The following is a 17,073-nucleotide window of genomic DNA, read 5'->3' on the forward strand; positions in this document are numbered from 1 at the left end:
TACTGTTTTAGCTTCTTCTTTCATGGAAGATTCACTGCTTAGGTACAGATGCTGATTTTTGGCAACTATATCAATAAGCTCTTGAGCTTCTTCAATTGTTTTTCTCATATGTATAGATCCACCAGCTGAGTGATCTAGAGAAATCTGAGCTTTTTCTGTAAGCCCATAGTAGAAGATGTCTAATTGCACCCACTCTGAAAATATTTCAGAGGGGCATTTTCTTAGCATCTCTCTGTATCTCTCCCAGGCATCATAAAGGGATTCATTATCTCCTTGTTTGAAGCCTTGGATGCTTAACCTTAGCTGTGTCATCCGTTTTAGAGGAAAATAGTGATTCAGGAATTTTTCTGACAGCTGTTTCCATGTCCTTATGTTGTTCTTAGGTTGGTTATTTAACCACCTCTTAGCTTGATCTTTTACAGCAAATGGAAACAGTAATAATCTGTAGACATCCTGATCTACTTCCTTATCATGTACTGTGTCAGCAATTTGTAAAAATTGTGCCAGAAACTCTGTAGGTTCTTCATGTGGAAGACCGGAATACTGGCAGCTTTGCTGCACCATGATAATGAGCTGTGGATTCAACTCAAAGCTACTAACTCCAATGGAGGGTATACAGATACTACTCCCATATGAAGCAGTAGTGGGGTTAGCATATGACCCCAGAGTCCTCCTGGACTGTGCATTTCCACTTAGTTCCATGATGGAGCAAGGGAGATGGTATAGATGTTGATATTGTCTATTTTATTTAATTTATTATATAAAGAAAATTGATTTTTGAAATAATAAAATAAAATAAAATAAAAATCGAAATAAAAATAAAATAAATAAAGAAAGAAAATTAAAAATTTGAGGAGAGAGAAAGTGGTTAGGATATTTTTGAAAAAGATATATTTTTTTTTTTGAATTTTGAATTTTATGATGAAAGAGAAAAACACACAAAAGACACAAGACTTAAAATTTTTAGATCTAATGCTCTTATATTCGAAAATTTTGGAGGGAAAACACCAAGGAACACCAAACTTAAAAATTTTAAGATCAAAACACAAGAAAGACTCAAGAACACCTTGAAGATTCACAAGAACACCAAGAACAAAAGAAAGAACACCAAACTTAAAATTTTTAAAAGACTTTAATAAAATTTTCAAAAATTATGAAAAGATTAACAAGAAAACACCAAACTTAAAGTTTGGCACAAGATTAAATCAAGAAAAATTATTTTTGAAAAAAAATTTTAAAAAGAAGATGCCCAATTGCCAAGAACATAGACCAACGCTCTAGCCAATTGGGAGTAAATGTAACACTTCTTCTAAATAGGTATATTCCTTTTGGAAGATTAATGTTTTAAAAAAAGAACACAAGTGAAACAAGAAAAGACACAGAATAAGAAAAATTAAAGATCAAACAAGAAAAATAAACAAGAACAACTTGAAGATCAAGGAAGAACAAAGAACACTAATACGAAAATTTTAAAGAAAAATATAAAATATGCAATTGACACCAAACTTAGAACAAGACACTAAACTCACGAAAAAAATTTAGAAATTGATAAAGAAAAATAATATTTTTGAAAAACTTTTTGAAAAGGGAATAAAGGACTCAGAATTTAATGACTCTATAACAACAAAAATAAATTATTCCTAATCTAAGCAACAAAATAAACCTTTAGTTGTTCAAACTCGAATAATCCCCGGCAACGGCGCCAAAAACTTGGTGCACGAAATTGTGATCTCAATATTAAAATCAAGACTTCTTACAAATCGTACCACTAACCAGCAAGTGCACTGGGTCGTCCAAGTAATACCTTACGTGAGTAAAGGTCGATCCCACGGAGATTATTGGTTTGAAGCAAGCTATGTTTATTTTATTATTCTTAGTCAGGATATTAATTAAAATTATCAGTTGGAATTATTAGAAAAATAAAAGAGTGTGAAATAGTTACTTGTTGTGCAGTAATGGAGAATATGTTGGAGTTTTTGGAGATGCTTTATCCTCTGAATCCCTGCAACATAATGCTTACTCACTTTCATAAATGCAAGGCTCCTTCCATGGCAAGCTGTGTGTAGGGAATCACCATTGTTAGTGGCTACCTCCCATCCTCTCAGTGAAAACGGTCCAGATGCTCTGTCACAGCACAGCTAATCAACTGTTGGTTCTCGATCATGTTGGAATAGGATCCATTGATCCTTTTGCGTTTGTCATCACGCCCAGCAATCGCGAATTTGAAGCTCGTCACAGCCATTCAATCCTTGAATCCTACTCGGAATACCACAGACAAGGTTTAGACTTTCCGGATCCTCAAGAGTTGCCAGCATCAATTCTAGCTTATACCACGAAGATTCAGATTAAGGAAGCTAAGAGATACTCATTCAATCTGATGTAGAATGGAGGTGTTTGTCAGGCACACGTTCATGGATTGAGGAAGGTGATGAGTGTCACGGATCATCACCTTCTCCATAATTAAGCGCGAATGAATATCTTAGATAGGAACATGCATGTTGAAAGGAGAAACAGAAATAATTGCTTTAATTCATCGAGACGCTGCAGAGTTCCTCACCCCCAACAATGGAGTTTAGAGACTCATGCCGTCAAAGTGTATCTAATTCAGATCTGAAAATGTCATGAGATACAAAGTAAATCTCTAAAAGTTGTTTAAATAGTAAACTAGTAACCTAGGTTTACAAAAAATGAGTAAACTATGATAGATAGTGCAGAAATCCACTTCTGGGGCCCACTTGGTGTGTGCTGGGGCCCACTTGGTGTGTGCTGGGGCTGAGACTTAAGCTTCTCACGTGCCTGGGCTGTTTTGGGCGTTCAACGCCAGGTTGTAACCTGTTTCTGGCGTTGAACTCCAACTTGTAACTTGTTTCTGGCGCTGGACGCCAGACTGCAACATGGAACTGGCGTTGAACGCCAGTTTACGTCGTCTATCTTCACGTAAAGTATAGACTATTATATATTTCTGGAAAGCCCTGGATGTCTACTTTCCAACCTAATTTAGAGTGCGTCAATTGGATTCCTGTAGCTCCAAAAAATCCATTCCCAGTGCAGGGAGGTCAGGATCCAACAACATCAGCAGTCCTTTTTCAGCCTAACTCAGATTTTTGCTCAGCTTCCTCAATTTCAGCCAGAAAATACTTGAAATCACAGAAAAACTCACAAACTCATAGTAAAGTCCAGAAATATGATTTTTGCCTAAAAATTAAAAATATTCTACTAAAAACTAATTAAAACATGCTAAAATCTACATGAAATTACCCCCAAAAAGCGTATAAAATATCCGCTCATCACATATGCATCTGCATACAAAAATAATAATAATAATAAAAAATGGGCTGCGCGACGCGTTCGCATCAGCGACGCGTCCGCGTCACAAGGAGAGGTGAGAAAATAAAAAACAAACAGAGAGTTTCACTAGAGCATGGCTGGAGGCGTGCCAATGGCACAAATTGTCCCACACGGCCGCGTCGCTAACGCATCCGCGTCACATGGGATTCATAGCCTCACATGCGACCGCGTGCCCCACGCGGCCGCGTGCCCTGATTTTCGATGTAAAAGGGGTGCACAACGAAATATTGCACGAGAGTGGTGCTGGACGCACCATCCCAATCACGCGACCGCATCACTGACGTGTCCGCGTCATCCCTTCTGAAGCCCACTCACGCGATCGCATGCCCCATGCGATCGCGTCACCCCAAATTTGGCAAATATATCAATTTGAACAGAGAGTTGTGCAGGCGCGAGGCTGCCCTTGCGCCAAAAGCACAATATGGGTCACACGACTGCGTCACCGACGCGACCAAGTCAACTGAACTAAAGCGCATTCACGCGAACGCGTGCCCCATGCAGCCGCGTCGCTTGCGCCGCACAGCTCAACCAAAATAGCCAAAATATCTTATATTTCTCTTCTCCAAATCCTAATTTTTCTTTCCCCTCCTTATTTCTTCCTTCTCCCTTCTTCCTTCTATCTCCCCTTTCACTCTCTCTCTCTCTCTCTCTCTCTCTCACATCCATTAACAAGGTTTTATTTTCTTCTTCCCTCCTCCCTTTTTTCTATCATTCTTCTTATTTTATATGTTATTTTCTTTTCTTTTCTTTTTCTTTTCATTATCCATATTTTCTTTCTTCTTCTTTCCTTTTTACATGGTGTTAGAAATTTATTTGAGTCATCATTCCTCATTATATGCTTGTGAATTGTTACAAATTATTTGGCAATTATATATTATTTTCTTTAAAGGGTTGCTTGCATGTTTACTTTAATACTTTCTATACCTTATTTACCATGCATGCTATGTGTTTGTGAAAAAGCCCATATGGCATTATGCACTTCTCTTTTATACTTCCTACTATTCAAAGCATGTTTTTCACAAATTTCCTTTACTATTTTATTCATTAAATTTAATTGCCAATACAATCATGTTAGTTTGTTACGAAGTGATGCTTGATCTATGCTACTCATGCCCTTGCCGGCATGCCAATAATCATCTTGCATCTACTTACCCTTTTATGCACCAATGATATTTCCTTTAATGATCTTTTCACATGTTGTCATGACCATGTGTTTATTTCATTCATCTTTACCGTGCACTGTTTATTTCTCACTCCATCTCCTTCCTTGCTTTCATTCTTTGGATTTAATTTACTTTCTCTTCCCTTTTCAGAATGGCCACCAAGAAAGCAAAGAGAAAGCTACCCCTAAACCCACAGCAAGGAAAGGTACGAAGAGAGCATTAGTGACAGAGCCTTCTTCAACTGCAGTTAAGCCCTCAACAAAAAGAATTAAAAGGATTATCAAGGTTGATGACAAAGAGAGAGCCTTCCCAGCCAAGGACACTGCACGATTCCCAAATCGCTACTGTGAGCAGATGTTTCCTATTCTGGCAGCTCAAAATTACAATAATGAACACCTTCTTATCCTTCCGCCTCGTATCGCCGAATTTGTTGAGCCACAAATTGCACAAAGACATTGGGGATTTTTACAGAGACAGCCACAACAGGTTAATCTTTCTTGGGTTGTTGAGTTCTACTCCAACTTCCACCTGCCAACTCTGCAGTCCGTCTATTTACGCCAGAAGCAAGTCCCCATTACAGAAGAGGCCATCCAGCAAGCCTTAGTTCTCCCACCTGCTCCAGAAGGGTTGGACGCTTTTCAGAAAGCCGCAACCAAGCGCTAGGCATACACTTTTGACTGGGACGCTGTTCTCAGAGTTATTGCTCACCCTGGCAGCAAATGGATCTTCAGATACCATCGTTCCCGTCCTAAGGGAATCTCGGCTTCCACACTTACCTTAGAGGCTCACGTATGGGCACAGATTATGTCCCATTACGTCTTCCCGAGTACTCATGAGTCCTCCTTCACCGCAGACATGGCCGTTCTACTATGGTGCATCCTCACAGACCAGCCTCTCAATTTACCGCGACATATCCGGAATGCTATGGAACATGTGCAGATCGCGGGCAACCTACCTTTCCCCGCATTGGTCTTTGATCTTATCTCAGCTGCCGGAGTATCCTATAGAGCTGGAGACACCAAAGCCATTCATCCACGGGATGATCAGTATATCCCTAACGGGAGATATCTCAGGCCACAACTTGCCACTACCAGCCAGTCCACAGAGAATGCCACACCTCCTCCACCATCTACTAGTCAATTGCTGCATCAGATATTGAAGCGGTTGGACCAACATGAAAAGAAAGCAATGCTCCGAGAGCGCCGCAATCAACGCCGATTCAAACACCTCAGGGAGCTGCTTAGAGGAGATTGCAGAGACTCAGACACCCCGGACTCCACTTCCTTCACCAGCACAGGAAGCCATGACGGTCCCGACTGTGGAGACACTGCCACCAGCCCACCCTTGTTCTTGACAGATGGCACCGAGGAGGTGCAAAGCCTTAAGTGTGGGGAGGTCGGTCAGTACCTGACTTCCGGAGGTAATTTCTCTTCCCTAGCACTAATAATTAGGATATTTTAGTTAGATTTTCTTTCTTTTATAGAATAGAATAAATTGCATAGTAATAGGTTAGTCGCATGCATGTTCTACTTGATTGAAAAGACAATAAGTTTCTTCTAAAAAGATATCTTTGGAACAAAATTTCACTAATTTTAATCAAAACTTTTATGATAAATTTGCTTGAAGCTGTATTTGGAACATGATTTTTGAGCTAAAGAACACACAACCTGTGAAGATTTGAGCCTTTATGCATGGTTACATTATTTAACCATAATTATTTTATTCTTGTGTGTTTACTTCTCTATGATTGCAATCTGAATTTTGTTTCATCCTATATGTCCAATAGTTATTATGTTTATATGCTTGCATGTGATTGAGGCCATTATTTATTTAAACTCACTTATCCAAATTAAGCCTACCCTTTTTAATTACCTTTGTTAACCACTTTGAGCCTTTAAATTCCATTTGTTCTATATTTTACCACATTACTAACCTTAAGCGAAAAAATAATTGTATATCCCAAATTGAATCTTTGGTTAGCTTAAGATAGAATTGTGTATGCTAGTTAAGTATGGGAATTTATGGGAACAAAAGTTATTAAGGGAATGTGTCATGATAATACAATGGGAATTTGGATACCTACTCATGTGAAACTATAAGAATTAAAAATCTATGTGCAGTGATAAGCTATGTTTATTTTTATTTTTATAAAAAAAAATCAATAAATAAATAAGGGGACAAAATCACCCCAATGTTAAATTAAAAATTCAAGATCAATGCACATATGATAAAATTGATACATGAGTATGGAATGTAAAAGGGAATTCTGGGTAGCTAGGTATGAATTCTAAGGTTATATAAAATATATAGGTTGGGTTAAAGCTTGGGTTAATTAAAGATTCAATTTATAAGCTCACTTAACCATATATATATCCCTACCCTTACCTTGGCCCCATTACAACCTTGAAAATACCTCATGATATTTGCATTGGCATATTAACTGTTGTTGATTGGTTCGGAGAAAAACAAAAGTTAGAGAGCATGATTAGAGAAGGACAGAGTGACTACCCTATACACTAGAGATATTAGAGCGTACATACATCATCAGTGAGGGTTCAATGCTTGAATTTCCATGTTCCCCGCTTTCATGAGCTATCTTCTTGCACTTTTATCTGTCTTACTGTATAATGATAGAATTAGTGGAATTTGATTTGTAATTGTTTTGAAGAGCTTATTTACTTTTGACCAAGTGGGCAAGAATCATATAGTTGCATCCATATATATATAGGTTGCATTGCATTGCATGAGTTTCTACATGTTCATACTTATTTATCTTGTCTCCTTCAATTAAGCATGAGGACATGCTAATGTTTAAATGTGGGGAGGTTGATAAACCACAATTTTATGGTTTATATTGTGTTTAATTGTGTGGTTTTATCATGATCCTTACCCACTTATTCATTAATTTAGCATGCATTTATATTTCTTTCCTGAAATTATTACATGGTTGAAAATTGCTTCCTAGAGACTTTTTAATTATGCATTTTAGTTCTCCTTTATCCCATTCGATGCCGTGATCTGTGTGTTTAAGTGTTTCAGGCTCTATAGGGCATGGATGAGTTGGAGATTGGAAAGGAAGCTAGCAAAAATGGAAGGAACACAAGAAATTGAGGAGATAACCAGCGAGAAGTGACGCGGCCGCACGGCTCACGCGTTCGCGCGAAAAAAGAGAAATCGCAGTGACGCGGCCGCATGGCTCACGCGATCGCGCGGAATGGAAAAGCACAAGTGACGCGGAGGCGTGGATGACGCGAACGCGTGGCAAGGAAAAACGCGAATGACGCGTCCGCATGGATGACGCGATCGCGTGACGTGTGCGATCTGCATAATCTGCAGATTCCGCTGGGGGCGATTTTGGGCCCTGTTTTGACCCAGTTCTCGGCCCAGAACAGCAGACTAGAGCCAGAGAACATGCAGAAACCAGAGACAACAATTCATTCTACACAGTTTTAGTTTTAGATCTAGTTTTTACTCCTCCTCTAGGTTTTTCTCTCTACACATTGATAGTTTTTAGGATTTTATTTTTCTATCACTTTTTGCGTTGGAATATTGAGAAGAGTTATTACCTCATCAAGACTTCGTCATTCTAGTTCGTTTTCTTTACTTGGCTTTACTCTTCCATGTCTTTTGCTTTGTTAATTTTACCATTGGAATATTATTAGGATTTATTTAATACAAGGATTACTTTTATTTTTATTTGATTATTTTGATTTTATTTACAATGTCTTTCTTTAATTCCTTTTCATATGTTATGAATTTTACATTCACAATGAGCAAGTAGTTCCCTAACTTGATGGGGAGTTGATTGAAAGGAACCAATTGAGTTGGAAGGCTTGAAAGAAAGATTGTAATTGGGTTATTGTTGGCTTGCCCTCTAGTCACTAACACCAATCCCTTTTAATTAAGTGGATTGCAACTTGTGAATGGGCATAACATCCCAACTTGTTTAACTTTCCTTTACCTAGTAAGAGATAACTAAACAGGATAACCTTTAATTATCAATTAATCTATAGAATAATCCAACAATAGCGGGACTTCCAACTAATCAACTCCCAATCAAGGATTTTATTTACATTATTCAAATTCTCCAATTTTATTTCCTGTTTACTCAACTCAAACCTTTTTGAAAACATCTGATTAATAAAATAGCACACTTTTCTGCAACTCGTTGGGAGACGACCTGGGATTCATACTCCCAGTAATTAAAATTTAAATTTCTGTGACACCTTTCTAAATTGATAAGTGGAATTCTGGTGAGTTAAGAACTATACTTGCGACGCATATATTTTAAAGATTTTTAATTCACCAATTTCCGCCGCATCAATTTTTGGCGTCGTTACCGGGGAGTTGCAACATTGTGTTGATTTATTGATTGGTATTTATTTTTGTTGCAATTTTTTTTTCATTCTATCACTATGAACTGTACGTTTCTTTCGTTAAATGACGCGTTCGCTTCCTGATCCAAGCTTGCCAGCATTTGACCCTGAAATTGAAAGAACTCTTTCACATATAAGGCGAGCTAGGCGTAGGCGACTCCTCTTTGAGGACGAACCTGAACCGTCATCTAAGGAAGAAACAAACTCCCTTTCTACTGATCCAGTTCATTTACGTGCAGGTAACATGGCAGTGCCCAGAAGAGTCACTATCCAGGAGGAAGGAGCCCCTGATTTTACGCTCCAACCATTCCAGGCACACCACCCAGCAGTAGCAGTAGATTTTAAAATAAAGTCTTCACTACTCAACTTGATGCCCAAATTTCATGGCTTACCTGCTCAAGAGCCTATCAAGCATCTTAGGAATTTCCAGACCGCTTGTTCTACTGTTAAGTGTGATGGCGCTGATAAAATCTCTATTCTATTGAAAGCCTTCCCGTTTTCTCTGGAGGAAAAGGCAAGAGAGTGGTACTACACTCAACCCAGAGAAACTGTTTTCAACTGGGATACACTTAGGAGAGAATTTCTGGATAAATTCTTTCCAGCTGAAGTTGCCGATAAGCTGAGGAAGGATATGTCTATGATCGTTCAGGATGAATCTGAGACCCTCTATGAATACTTGGAATGCTTCAATACACTTCGAGATGCATGTCCCCATGATATGATTGACAAAATAGTTTTTCTCGGGTACTTTACACAGGGTTTGAGATCTCAAGATAGGACCACACTGGAAGGTGCTTGCAATGGTTCTATGAAAAAGTACAAGACTACGGACGAAGCATGGCAATTGATCAGAGACTTAGCTGACTCTACTAGGAATCATAGGCAGAGACAAAGTCGGTCAAGAGCTGTTGCGGAGGTATCCACTAATACAGAGACTACTCCTATAGCCCAGAGTCTATGTGAAATGACTAACTTACTGAAGCAGATGCAACTGAATCAACAACAACCTCAGCAAGTTCAGCCTTCCCCACCACAGCACAGCCAGCAGTTAGTTCCACAAAGAGTGTGCGAAATCTGTGCAGATTACAGCCACTATGCCGATGAATGTCCGCAGCTCCAACCAGAAGACAACACTGTAGCGGCCACTCACAACTTTCATGACCGTCCCACTCAAGGGTACAATCAAGGTGGCAACTATAACCAAGGATGGTAGGATAACTCTAACCAAGGCTGGAGAGACAATCCTAACCTGGGTTGGAGGGACAATTCTAACAAAGGAGGCAGAGATAACAATGGAAATCAGAGGTGGAATAACAATAACAATTTCAGGCAGCAGAATCAGACTCACCTACAGCGGGCATTTTACACGCCTAATTGGTGCAGGGATGATTCATCCTTGACACCTCAGGATCTGTGGACCCCACAGGATTCCCACCTACCTCAACTCACCTTCTCGCTTCTTCACACAATCCAATAACACTATACCCTTCACCAATCACCTCAATCTCTCTTCTCCATTACCCCTTCACCAGTCACATCCACCCACTCTTCCCCATCAACCCCACCTACCTTCAAATTCAAAATCTCTTTCCCACCCAAACCCACCCCTACATGACCGAACCATAAACCTCTCTCCCTCTGCCCCATATCTTCTTCTTCTTCTTCTATTCTTTCTTCTTTTGCTCGAGGGCGAGCAACATTCTATGTTTAGTGTGGTAAAAGCATAGCTTTTTATTTTTCCATAATCATTTATGGCACCTAAGACCGGAGAAACCTCTAGAAAGAGGAAAGGGAAGACAAAAGCTCCCACCTCCGAGTCATGAAAGATAGAGAGATTCATCTCAAGGGTCCATAGCTCAGTAGTAGAGCATTTGACTGCACATCAAGAGAGCCTACTCATGGACCTCAACAAGAGCATGAGGAATTCCCTCATCAAGAAATCCCTGAGATACCTCAGGGGATACATTTTTCTCCACACAATTATTGGGAGAAACTAAGGATAGGAGCACCAAAATCACTAGGGATCAAGCAACAGAGGCAAAGAAGAGACATAGAGGAGCTCAAAGGACACCATTGGTCCTTCAAGAAAAAGGCGCCACCCTCACAAAGGTGGACTCATTCCTTAACTTCCTTGTTCTTATCTCTCTGTTTTTTTTATTTTTGAGCTTCATGTTTGTCTATATTTGTGTCTTTATTACATGATCATTAGTGTCTAGTAACTATGTCTGAAGGCTATGAATAATTTCATGAATCCTGCACCTTTCTTAAATGAAAAATGTTTCTAATACAAAAGAACAAGAAGTACATGAGTTTCGAAATTGTCCTTGAAATTAGTTTAATTATATTGATGTGGTGACAATACTTTTTGTTTTCTGAATGAATGCTTGAACAGTGCATATTTTTTATCTTGTTGTTTATGAATGTTAAAATTGTTGGCTCTTGAAAGAATGATGAAAAAGAGAAATGTTATTGATGATCTGAAAAATCATAAAATTGATTCTTGAAGCAAGAAAAAGCAGTGAAGAACAAAAGCTTGCGAAAAAAAAGTAGCAAAAAAAATTATAAAAGAAAAAAAAAGAAAAAGCAAGTAGAAAAAGCCAATAGCCCTTAAAACCAAAAGGCAAGGGTAAAAAGGATCCAAGGCTTTGAGCATCAATGGATAGGAGGGCCCAAGGAAATAAATCCAGGCCTAAGCAGCTAAATCAAGCTGTCCCTAACCATGTGCTTGTGGCATGCAGGTCCAAGTGAAAAGCTTGAGACTGAGTGGTTAAAGTCGTGATCCAAAGCAAAAAGAGTGTGCTTAAGAGCTCTGGATACCTCTAACTGGGGACTTTAGCAAAGCTAACTCACAATCTGAAAAGGTTCACCCAGTCATGTGTCTGTGGCATTTATGTATCCGGTGGTAATACTGGAAAACAAAGTGCTTAGGGCCACGACCAAGACTCATAAAAGTAGCTGTATTCAAGAATCAACATACTTAACTAGGAGAATCAATAACACTATCTGAACTCTGAGTTCCTATAGATGCCAATCATTCTAAACTTCAAAGGATAAAGTGAGATGCCAAAACTGTTCAGAAGTAAAAGGCTACAAGTCCCACTCATCTAATTAGAACTAATATTCATTCATATTTTGGGATTTATAGTATATTATCTTCTTTTTATCCTATTTGATTTTCAGTTGCTTGGGGACAAGCAACAATTTAAGTTTGGTGTTGTGATGAGCGGATAATTTATATGCTTTTTGGCATTGATTTTAGGTAGTTTTTAGTATGATCTAGCTACTTTTAGGGATGTTTTCATTAGTTTTTATGCAAAATTTACATTTCTGGACTTTACTATGAGTTTGTGTATTTTTCTGTGATTTCAGGTATTTTCTGGCTGAAATTAAGGGACCTGAGCAAAAATCTGATTCATGCTGACAAAGGACTGCTGATGCTGTTAGATTTTGACCTCCCTACACTCGAAATGGATTTTCTGGAGCTACAGAACTCCAAATGGTGCAAACTGACGTTCAACGCCAGTTCTATGCTGCGTTCTGGAGTAAAAACACGTAACAAACCATAGTTAAACGCCAAAAACACGTTACAACTTGGCGTTTAACTCCAAAAGAAGCCTCTGCACGTGTAAAGCTCAAGCTCAGCCAAAGCACACACCAAAGTCGGCCCCAAAAGTGGATTTTTGCATTTAGATTTATTTCTGTAAAGCCTATTAACTAGTTTAGTATAAATAGGACATTTTACTATTGTATTAGACATCTTTGGATTATTTTTGGATTACCTTATGATCCTTTGATCACGTTTATGGGGGCTGGCCATTCGGCCATGCCTGGACCATCACTTATGTATTTTCAACGGTGGAGTTTCTACACACCATAGATTAAGGGTGTGGAGCTCTGCTGTACCTCGAGTTTTAATGCAATTACGACTATTTTCTATTCAATTCAGCTTATTATTGTTCTAAGATATTCATTGCACTTCAACATGATGAATGTGATGATCCGTGACACTCATCATCATTCTCACCTATGAACGCGTGACTGACAACCACTTCTGTTCTACCCTAGAACGAGCGAGTATCTCTTGGATTCCTTGATCAGAATCTTCGTGGTATAAGCTAGAACCCTTTGGCGGCCACTCCTGAGAATCCGAAAAGTCTAAACCTTGTCTGTGGTATTCTGAGTAGGATTCAGGGATTGAATGACTATGACGAGCTTCAAACTCGCGATTGTTGGGCGTGGTGACAGACGCAAAAGAATCAATGGATTCTATTCCGACATGATCGAGAACCGACAGATGATTAGCCGTGCTGTGACAGAGCATTTGGACCATTTTCACTGAGAGGATAGGATGTAGCCATTGACAACCGTGATGCCCTACATACAGCTTGCCATGGAAAGGAGTAAGAAGGAATGAAGGAAGGTAGTAGGAAAGTAGAGATTCAGAAGGAACACAGCATCTTCATACACTTATCTGAAATTCCCACCAATGATTTACATAAGTATCTCTATCTTTATTTTATGCTTTATTTATTATTATTTTTGAAAACCATTTATAACCATTATAATCTGCCTAACTGATTTTTACAAGATGACCATAGCTTGCTTCATACCAACAATCTCCGTGGAATTGACCCTTACTCACGTAAGGTTTATTACTTGGACGACCCAATGCACTTGCCGGTTAGTTGTGCGAAGTTGTGAGGAATGTGAGTGAACCATAGTAGTGTGCACCAAGTTTTTGGAGCCATTACTAAAAATTGTTCGAGTTATAAAAAGAGTAGATCACAATTTTGCGCTATCAGTAACAGTGCCTAGTAATGTAAGATGTAAGAATCCGGGACTCCAAAGGCAATCCTAAAACTTCACATCAAGCATAATACTTAAAGCACAACTAAATTTAAACCATACCTTTAAAACCATAAATGAATCAGTGTATTCTATCTTAAGGAATTCTTAAACTAACATTTACACCACTGTTCTACAGCCTTCACCAGCCTAACTGCCATGCGATCCCATCGCTACCGCCTACCGAACCTCCTCAATCCCAATAGAAAACAGAAGTAATTCGTACAAGTAAAGCACAAGTAATTACCACGTATGGCAAGTAAAGCAAGAAACAATTAAACATGTTATATAATCAGGCAAACAATGCAAGTCGGCAAAGAAAACAAACATATAGAATATGCACACGAAGAATGTCTGTCCTATTTGGCTCGTGATATCACTTGTCGGTCTATAAATGTCAACCCGACACATCCTCCCAGATGTAGCCTTTCTGCCACGCCAGGGATATAGGCCCTGCACGCTCATGCAGCAGAGAATCTACCATGCCAGGGATATAGACCCTGCACACTCATGCAGCAGAGAAGGTTATGCGAGCAGGATACCAGCCCAGCCCTCACACCTCAACGTAAGCAGGATTAACCACCGTCCTTACGCCAGCACCACGACTTCGACAAGAGGGAGACTACCACAATCCTCTCCCAAGGCGCATAGCGACTGAACAGTCTCAGCATAAAACAATGTATTAGGGGTTTTCAGAATTCATTTTCAACACTCAGTAAAGTCATCTTTCAACTCCGAGTCCTAAACTCGTCTCAACCACCATCAATCCATAATTCCACAAGTCATCACATTAATCATTATTACAATACCCCGCCATTTCTATCAACTAATCCATCTTCAGTACTTTAGAAACCTAAGTCTCCGTCTTCTAAATTCTTACAGAAATTCATCTATTTGAGTCTCTAACTCATCTTTAGTAGTATAAGGACCTAAGCACTAGATAGTATTCTTAAACAGTACTTAAAGAATGTTTGAAAAGATAGAGAACGTTGAAAACGTGAGAAAAATGATTTTTTTTGCAAAACAGGACATGTAAATACGGATGCCGAAGTGTGCGTACGCACACTTCAGTTTTGGACCATCATGCGTACACAGACATGAGTCGCGTATGCAAAGGTGCTGGACAGAAACCATCACCCGCGTATGGCGCAGGAGGCTGCGTACGCATTCTCCACTGTTGGCTCATCTCGTGTACGCATGCATAGGGTTACGTACGCATGAGGGACTCGTAGAGACGCACGCCCATGTATGGGTGTGCCCGCGTACGCATGCCATCTCAGATTTGCAAAATTCTGTTGCAGAAATCAATTTTATACACCAAACTTTAAACGTTCATAAACTTCTACAAAAATTCATTTTCATTAAAGTTTGTATCAATTTAAAGATCTTTAAATGAACTTTAATTTAAGATCATTTTCAACCAATTTCGAAAATTGGGGCTCAAGTTATGATCCATCAAAGTTCACCAAAAACTGGTTTTTACCGAAATTACCTAGGTTCTCAAACTTCCAAAATTCACAACCAAACCAAATCAAAACTTATTCAATTTCACCACAAAACACTACCTTTACTCTACTTTACCTCTACATTACAATCCAATCAATTCAACATCTATTTCAATCAATTCATCTACCATAAACTCAATTATTTCACAATTCCTACATCAAGAATCCAACATAATCAACTTTAATACAATCTCATTATTCAAAAGCATCACCTACCATATCTCATAATAATTTCACATAATCACAATAATCCAATCTCAACATACCTCAACATCAACAAACATCATCATTCACCAAAAATCAGCACAATCATCGAAATCATCATACATCACAATTACCAACAATCAATTTCAAATTTATCCTATGGTCCACTAGTCTATGTGTCCAGAAATATTACATATTACATAGAATAAACCGAAACCATACATTGGTCAATTTTCAATATGCACAATACACCAATTTGAGTCCAAATCCAAGCCTCCAATCACCAACAAATCACTAATCAACTCCAACAAGCATCAACAATCAAATTTTCTAAGCTATACATATTAATTTACACAAATCAATACCTAGGGTTCCTAAATACACAATTTCACAAGGGAGAAGAGAAAGCTTACCTTACCCACAGTTGATTAGGACAAAACCCAATAGAAACCAAGTGCTAGAGTGTACCTAAACACCCAAAATCATAAAATCCACTCAAACCAAAACCCAAAATTTAGAATTTCACAAGGGTTGAGAACTGGGTAGGGATTTTTGCAAAGCATACCACAATACCTAGCTAGAAGTGACGGGTTCGGCAAGAGCTTTACAAGGCCTCAAACCGTTCGTGAATCGGAGTACCGTAGCTCAAGTTACAAGCAAAAGAGTGAGGAAGTGAATAGTATTTTAATAGAGGGTTTCTCTCTTCTCTAATTCTACCAGCTGCACTCTCCTCTCAATAATGGTAAAAGTGGCTGAATGGGGTTCATTTAAGTGGTTATATATGTTGGGCTTGGGCCCAACTTGGGTCCAATCTAACCCGTTAGCGTTTTTGGCCCGTTTGCCCCAATTTTGGGCCAAACTTTTAGAATTAGTGCCGGTTTTCAATTCTAAATATTTTCCTAAGTTTTTCTACTGTTTTTATTATTATCACGCAGTATCGGATAGTCTTAAGCCGGTATTGCCAGCTAACTTACCGGTATGCATTCTTACACAATGTTCCACAGAAAATTATATTTTCCAATTCAGAAAAATCTACTGAGTCCAAAAAATCATATTTACATTTTCTAATTAACATTCTAAATTCAAGAGCTTTACAAGGCCTCAAACCGTTCGTGAATCGGAGTACCGTAGCTCAAGTTACAAGCAAAAGAGTGAGGAAGTGAATAGTATTTTAATAGAGGGTTTCTCTCTTCTCTAATTCTACCAGCTGCACTCTCCTCTCAATAATGGTAAAAGTGGCTGAATGGGGTTCATTTAAGTGGTTATATATGTTGGGCTTGGGCCCAACTTGGGTCCAATCTAATCCGTTAGCGTTTTTGGCCCGTTTGCCCCAATTTTGGGCCAAACTTTTAGAATTAGTGCCGGTTTTCAATTCTAAATATTTTCCTAAGTTTTTCTACTGTTTTTATTATTATCACGCAGTATCGGATAGTCTTAAGCCGGTATTGCCGGCTAACTTACCGGTATGCATTCTTACACAATGTTCCACAGAAAATTATATTTTCCAATTCAGAAAAATCTACTGAGTCCAAAAAATCATATTTACATTTTCTAATTAACATTCTAAATTTTTGAACCTATTTCGAACAATTAAATTATTTTAATTAAGCAGTTAAATAATTGCGATTCTTA

Source organism: Arachis stenosperma, chromosome 3 (assembly GCF_014773155.1).
Source record: "Arachis stenosperma cultivar V10309 chromosome 3, arast.V10309.gnm1.PFL2, whole genome shotgun sequence".
Taxonomy (NCBI): domain Eukaryota; kingdom Viridiplantae; phylum Streptophyta; class Magnoliopsida; order Fabales; family Fabaceae; genus Arachis; species Arachis stenosperma.